Here is a 6,851-nt window from a genome sequence, read left to right as displayed (position 1 = left end):
ACGGTATTAATTTCTCACCATGTATTCTACAAATGCTGAATAAGTGTAAGTTCATTGGAAAACAAGGTTGTGCATGATTGATAGAAGCATATGGCACAATAAAATTTATTAAGTTTATAACTATTATCACCATTAGTGTGGTATTTACTACAACCACTGGGAAAAGCAGATGATATCTTTGAGTTATTTAGTAAAGGAATGTCTTGCTAGGTAATTTTAGTTTGAATTAGTCATCAAATCAGAAAGCTGTTACGAGTGAACAGCTTTTTGGATAGAAGTAATGAGAGAATTGCCTATTTTTAATGAAGAAATAATCTAATACATGAGTATTATAGTTACATAATTTTCCTCTTTTCCTTTTAGTTCTTTTTACATTCTTCAAACATGCTTTATTACTTGACCTTCTAAAATTACACACACAAACACACAGACACATACACTACATACCCCATGTACTGGGTCAATTTTGTTTCTTGTCTATGAAGATAAATTATTGGGTCTTTTGCCTGAAGGAAACTGATTCTCAGCTGTCAATGATAGTTCCTTATCTGTCTGTGGCCTTGTGACATCTCAAGTATCCATGTCATTTGTCTGCTGGTGGTATTGCACATGTCTTGTTTTTTAGTAATAATATTTTTGAGATTTTGTGGATGTCACTTCTCTGTAGTGTTTAAAGCCCCCCTCCCATATTCTAGATGCTGATAACAGGAGGCTCTGAGATTTGTTATGAGTGATAAAAGCACATTTGAAAAAAAATTATTGTCTTTTTCCTGAACAAATGTTGATCTGCCCAGCCCTGCTTTTTTATTTTTCCAAATTAGAGGTGAGATATAAATACCTAGATTGTAAGATCTTCATCTTTGAAAGATATTTTGCTAGTATAAATACTATTCTTTTCACCTACATTCTTCTTGGAATTTCATTAATGTTCTTTACCAGTGTGCTCTGTATTATAGACAATTATAAATATTTTTCTTAAAAATTTCTTCAGGTTAGAAATAGACATCAAGATTCCACTCCGTAAATTTCCATGTAAGTACTTTTTATATAAAACTTCTAATTACTTAAAAGACATCCTACATTCTCATGTAAGTTCATGCTGTCATGAACTTTTATCCTTCTGCCTCAACCCCCTAAGTGCTAGTATTATAGATATTTCTACTATGCCCTATTTCATACTAATTCTTATATTGAGATGAGTCCATGTTTCCTAAAACAATTTGGGAGTATCTCCCTGATTTCTTATGTGTAGTTAATAGCTCTGAATCAATGAATAACTTTTGATTGGCATCATTTATTTAGCAGAGGATATGGAAGTTTATTTGGAAACAACAGAAGGAATACATAAAAAGATTAAAAAGAACATTGAGGTTGAGTACACAGGTCAGTTCTGCTGAGCATGCATGATGCTATGAGGTTGAGTCCCCAGAATCATAAACCAGTTACATTGGTCCATGCTGGAAGTGGAGGCAGAGAGGTCAGTAATCCATTTTCAAGGGTATATAGTGAATTATAGGACAGCCTTTGATAATGAAATCCTGTATCAAAAAAATTTTGAAGATTATTTGGAAAGTATCTTTCAGCGTTTTAGGCCTTAATTGTGATCTATTTTTTGTTAGACATCTGTTATTAATATATTAGAAGCTGGTTTCTCTAAGAAATGAATTTTTCTTCTTCACTAGATGTATAAAATGAATTTTAAAAGTTATACTATATAGTGATTTCACAGCCTTATTTTTGTGTCTATCATCTAATGATTTTAGGAGGTTTAAATGCTTAAAATTTTGAAGTTGCTTATTTCTTTCTTTCCTCACCTTTCAAAGAAGGTATTCATCAAGCCTTTTTTGGTTTATAGGTATCATCTCAGTATATTAATTTCAAAACACATTAAAGCATATTATTTTTTGCAGAACACAATCTGATCCTGAAATAGGATATATCTGTGTTCATCGTATTGAGGTGTCATGTGATGTCCTGCCAACTTAGTCGATGAGTAAAGAATTTCTTTAAGGAATGTTAAGAAGATTCATAAGCTTGAATACCACCCTGTAGTGTAAATCATAATATCTACATTTACAACAGACATTCAAGACATCCAAGGTAATGTAAGTTTTGATAAAAATTAGCCTTCTACAGAAGCCTTGACTAGTTTTATGATGACATAGGACCTTGTCTCACCATAAGGATATCAAAAGTTGAGGTTAGATTAATTCTGAAATCTAGTCAATGTGTCTCACCATTTTACATTAATTATTCTTGATAGAAAATATTTGTTTAGATGGTGTGTGCATACTTGTAATAATCACAGCTGGTGGGATGCTCTGGTGAGGCCATCCTAAGCTACATAATAAGACCCTGTCATAGAAAATGGAAGCAAATAATCATGTATGTTACAATTACTTTGCATACTAAGAACTGGAAAGTACAGTATTTTGCTTTCATGTTTTTTCTAATATCTTTTATTATTATTAATTACAATTTATTCACTTTGTGTCCCCACTGTAGCTCCTTCCCTCATCTCCTCTCATTCCCACTGTTCTTCCCTCTTCCTGCCACCCGCCATGTCCCTCTTCTAGTATACTGATGGGGAGGTCCTCCTTCCCTACTATCTGACCCTAGCCTATTAGTTCTTATCAGGACTGCCTGGACCCTCTTTCTCTGTGACTTAAGAAGGCCACTTTGCCAGGGGAGGTGATAAAAAAGCAGGCAACTGAGTTCATGCCAGAGACTGCCTCTTCTCCCCTTACTAGAGAACCCTCATGGAGACTGAGCTGCACAAGGGTTACATCTGAGGAGGGGGTCTAGATCCTCTCCATGCATGGTTCTTGGTTGATTCATCCATCTCTGCAGGCCTCTCTGGACCCAGATACTTTTGGCTATGTTGGTCTCCTGTGGAGCAACTGTCCCCTTGAGGTCTTTCTATGTCTTTCTTCTTCCATAATATTCCCTGCACTAGTATCTTTTAATAATTATTTTAAAGTAATGTTTTCTGCATTATGTATTTGTTGAAAGCAAAAATATATCCTTCGATCAAAAAAGGCGTAGGCACCTGGTGATATGGATGTAAGGATTTATAGAAATGGAGCTCCCAACTCTTGGAAAAATGGAAAGCCCCATTCCAGATTGTAAGTTATACCATCCTGGAGGAAAGGGTAATGTTAATGCAGCATGTACACTGTGGAAGGTGGTGAGTGTAGCAAGAGACTATTCTGATATCTATAATTTGAAGAATATGGTTAGATCCCATCATAGTAAATGAATAAATATAGCTGTTCTTCATTATATTAGAAAATAAGTTTTAGGTATTATATGTATTTTCTTGATATATAACATGAAGAACTAATGACTACTTGTTAGCTGTACCCATATTCTGATACCTTAGCTAACTAGCTAAACAGTGCTTAAATATTTGTTTGTATTTGTTTAGGAGTTTTTTTAAAACCTTGTTACTGTGTATTTGTAGGAATGATTGAGTTATCTTGTTAAAACATAAAACACAAATGCCATTAATTTTATTGGTATGGATCATAACTTGGATTACTGTTCCAAATTGTCAAGAGATTCATTGGTAATATTTTTAAAAAAATGTTTTGCAATGTTATATTTGTGTTTGTAATGTCAGGTTAATAACATTCAGCTAGTAGCTATAGCTTTTGTCGCTTATGTGGTCATATAAAATTAATGACATAAAAACAAACAGTTCAAAAATTTCTCTGACTCTTTTGGTACCTAATTTTATGCCTTTTTAGTTTTCATCTAGATGGGAAACATTCTAGAGTAATGTCAGAGTAAAGTCACTAAAATAGAACCAAAAATGTCTCATTATTCTGAGGTATTGACTTGAATTAAGAAACAAAAGATGAAGTAACTAGCATGCTAACATCTGGAGGACTGTAATGAGCAAAAGGCTCAATTGTTAGCAAATAAAAATTATTTTAATGGTAGCATACAATGGATGCCTTACAAATGATGTTCTGAAAGTAACCTCCCTACATGCACAGTATCCAAAAATAGAATCCTAACAATCTCCTGGAAATAAACTCATGAACTATTAAACAAGGCAAGGGAGTTCCCAATCACTTTTATTAATATCCACATAACGAAATAACACCAATTAGAGATCCAAAGCCACATGTTGGTACCTGTTCCATGTCTGGGGGACACCATATTGAGATCAACCTTCCCCCAAAACATGTCAGAACAGAAATACAGTTGTCATCTCAAAGAGCGAGTTTCTTCTAGAGAATAATATGAGGATTCAAGTTGCCTCATGATTCACCATGTGTAGTACCAGTTGTATGGTGCTTTTATAATAATACTATATAATAATATAATTTAAATTAAGAATATAATATTTACTTTGCCTAGCTCTGTACACCAGGCTGTCCTCAACATAACTTTGATCTCCTTGCCTTTGTCTGCTGAGTGGTAGCATGAAAGGCATATACCACTGCTGCACCATGATAGTCTTTGCTTTTGAAATAGTAAAAGCTCGTCTTTGTTAAGAAGAACACATTTTAGAGCTGTGTACACATCTGTAATCACAGCACTCAGAGGCACAGGCAGCCAGATCACTATGAGTCCAAGGCTAGGCTGGTCCAGGACAGCCAAGGCTGTACAGAGAAACCCTGTCTCAAAAAACCAAAATAAATAAATAAAGGCAATTTAGAACTTCCACTAATTATCAAGATGTTAAGTTAGGGCTAATTGTAATCAGTGAATTGCTTTGAAAGTGGCTAAAAATAGCACAAGTTAGATTAAGTTTTGGTTTGTTACTCTGCATTATAAAATATGTCACTTGCCATTATAGAATCATCAACAAATGAGCTCCTTTTTTGTTCTCCTCGAAATTTCAGTTAACAGATGTTAAAATTGGATTATAAAAACCTTGGTAAGAGAATAACTTGTTGATAAACAATCTGTAAGAGATATCAACTCTGGGATGATTTACTTGTGGAAAAGGATGATTATGTATATATAGGTTTGTTCTATGGAACCTAGGATCTTTCTTTTTTGCTTGTTTGATCTGTTTGTGCCTCTACATTTATTTGCATACTGAATATATTTTTATGCTGTGAATTGAACCGTAGAGCCTTGAACACTGTTTCTTTTTTCACGTTAAACTGAAAAGACAGCCTCCTAAGTGCATTTCTACACCTTTTTTTTTTAAAGTTCCAGCTTAAACGTTTTTTCTTTCTTTACTTTTCAAAGATTTATTTATGATGAATACAGTGTTCTGCCTGCATGTATACTGTAGGCCAGAAAAGGGCACTCATTCATTACTGATGGTTATGAGCCACCATATGGTTGCTGGGAATTGAACTCAGGAACTTTGGAAGAACAGCTAGTGTTCTTAACCTCTGAGCTCTCCCTATCTACCCCCCATTAGTACACCTTCTAGCATGTCTCCTTATTTACATTTATTTAGTGTATTTGTATGTGTGTGTGCAGACACACATACATGCATACACCTGGGCTTTTGTACTTTTTATGTTGTGATGTTCTTGTTGAAGTCTGAGGTCAACTTTTATGAGTCAATTCGCTTACTTCATTGTCAAACTGTCTGATTCAATTCAGTTATTATATTAAGCTTTTTTTTTAATGCAATTTATTCAGGAACCTTGAGCAATCATCTGACCCTGGGTAAAGCCAGCCCACTTTAAATAGCCTCTGGGTAGCCAACCTCAGCATGCCACATGGGCAATGCAGATAGGTCCACATACATGGAAGCAAGCCAGATCCTCAGCCTTAGCCAAATGTGGAGTTGTTTGTGACAGAGAGCACTCACCATCGGGAAGGTGGAAGGCGGAAACCAGCTCCATCTATCAGGCGTAGCATTACGCAGCTCTCTACAGTTCCCCCTTTTTGTTTTGGACGCATCAGGCAAGAGTAGGGGTCTGCTCTCTGATATTAGAAATAAATTGGGACTTTGTACCGATGTTCATTTAGGTGTCATCCACCCAAAGAGCATCAGACCAATTCCAATACCTTTTTCTCAGAGGCGGGACCTGGGGCATCACCCCGCATGCAATCAGTCATGCTCTTCTCTGGGTCCAAAGCGGCTGACCCTGAGTGCAGTGCTTAGCCTCACATCCTGAGCACAACATTTTGGCTTTTTATGGTAGCCAACCATGCTTGCGGAGACTGTCCTGCTTCAATGGCTGTAAAGGCCTGAATGGTCATGGCTGCATTACGCTGTTGTGAGACTCTAATCTTGCATATATACCACAGGCAAACCAAGGTGACCAACACCAGAAGGCCTGCTAACACTCCCATGCCCGCCCATTCCTTCAGATGATTCATGGCTGCAGCAATCCATGATGATAATCCTGTGGCTAGTCCTGCGTCCACTCTGGTAGAATTTACTATGACAATGGCCACTCTCAGCTGCTCCATTTTAGTTTCGAATTCTCCAGTCCAATTACCTAAAATATAGCTAGACAATTGTTTAGACAGATTTGCAGCACAGGGAAAATTATCATGTTGTATGCTAGTGACACAAAGTCCAGCATGCTTTCATTGACAGCCAAGTTGAGCTATTTGCCATAGGGTATCAATTTGCTCCTGCACGAGGTCAGTCCTCTGATTGAACACCATCAAACCTCCTTTTAGTTGAGCATTAATTCCTTTTTGTACATCTAAGGCATGAGCTACATTGGCTAAAAGGTTATTCAGGGTCTGAGCAGTCTGCCCAGTATGACTAATGCCGTGGTGGTAGCTCCAACAGCCGCCAATGAGATGGCAGTAACAATGGCAGCTGTAATTCCAGGATCCCTTTTCTGTCTGAAGAGAGTCATAGCGTGAGGGGCATCAACGGGCACAGGCACCCAGCGAGGCATGCGAGTAACCAG

General features: G+C 36.7%; 1 non-coding gene across 1 annotated transcript; it reads left to right on the top strand.

Moving 5' to 3' along the window:
- The first annotated feature begins 2,148 nt into the window (after nt 1–2,148).
- Nucleotides 2,149–2,220, top strand: LOC132647588 (small nucleolar RNA SNORD107). Its single transcript, XR_009585935.1, has one exon. It is a non-coding gene; the product is annotated as a small nucleolar RNA SNORD107 (small nucleolar RNA).
- The last annotated feature ends 4,631 nt before the right edge of the window (nt 2,221–6,851 follow it).

Source organism: Meriones unguiculatus, chromosome 14 (genome assembly GCF_030254825.1).
Source record: "Meriones unguiculatus strain TT.TT164.6M chromosome 14, Bangor_MerUng_6.1, whole genome shotgun sequence".
Lineage (NCBI taxonomy): Eukaryota > Metazoa > Chordata > Mammalia > Rodentia > Muridae > Meriones > Meriones unguiculatus.
This window is presented reverse-complemented; position numbering and strand designations above follow the sequence as displayed.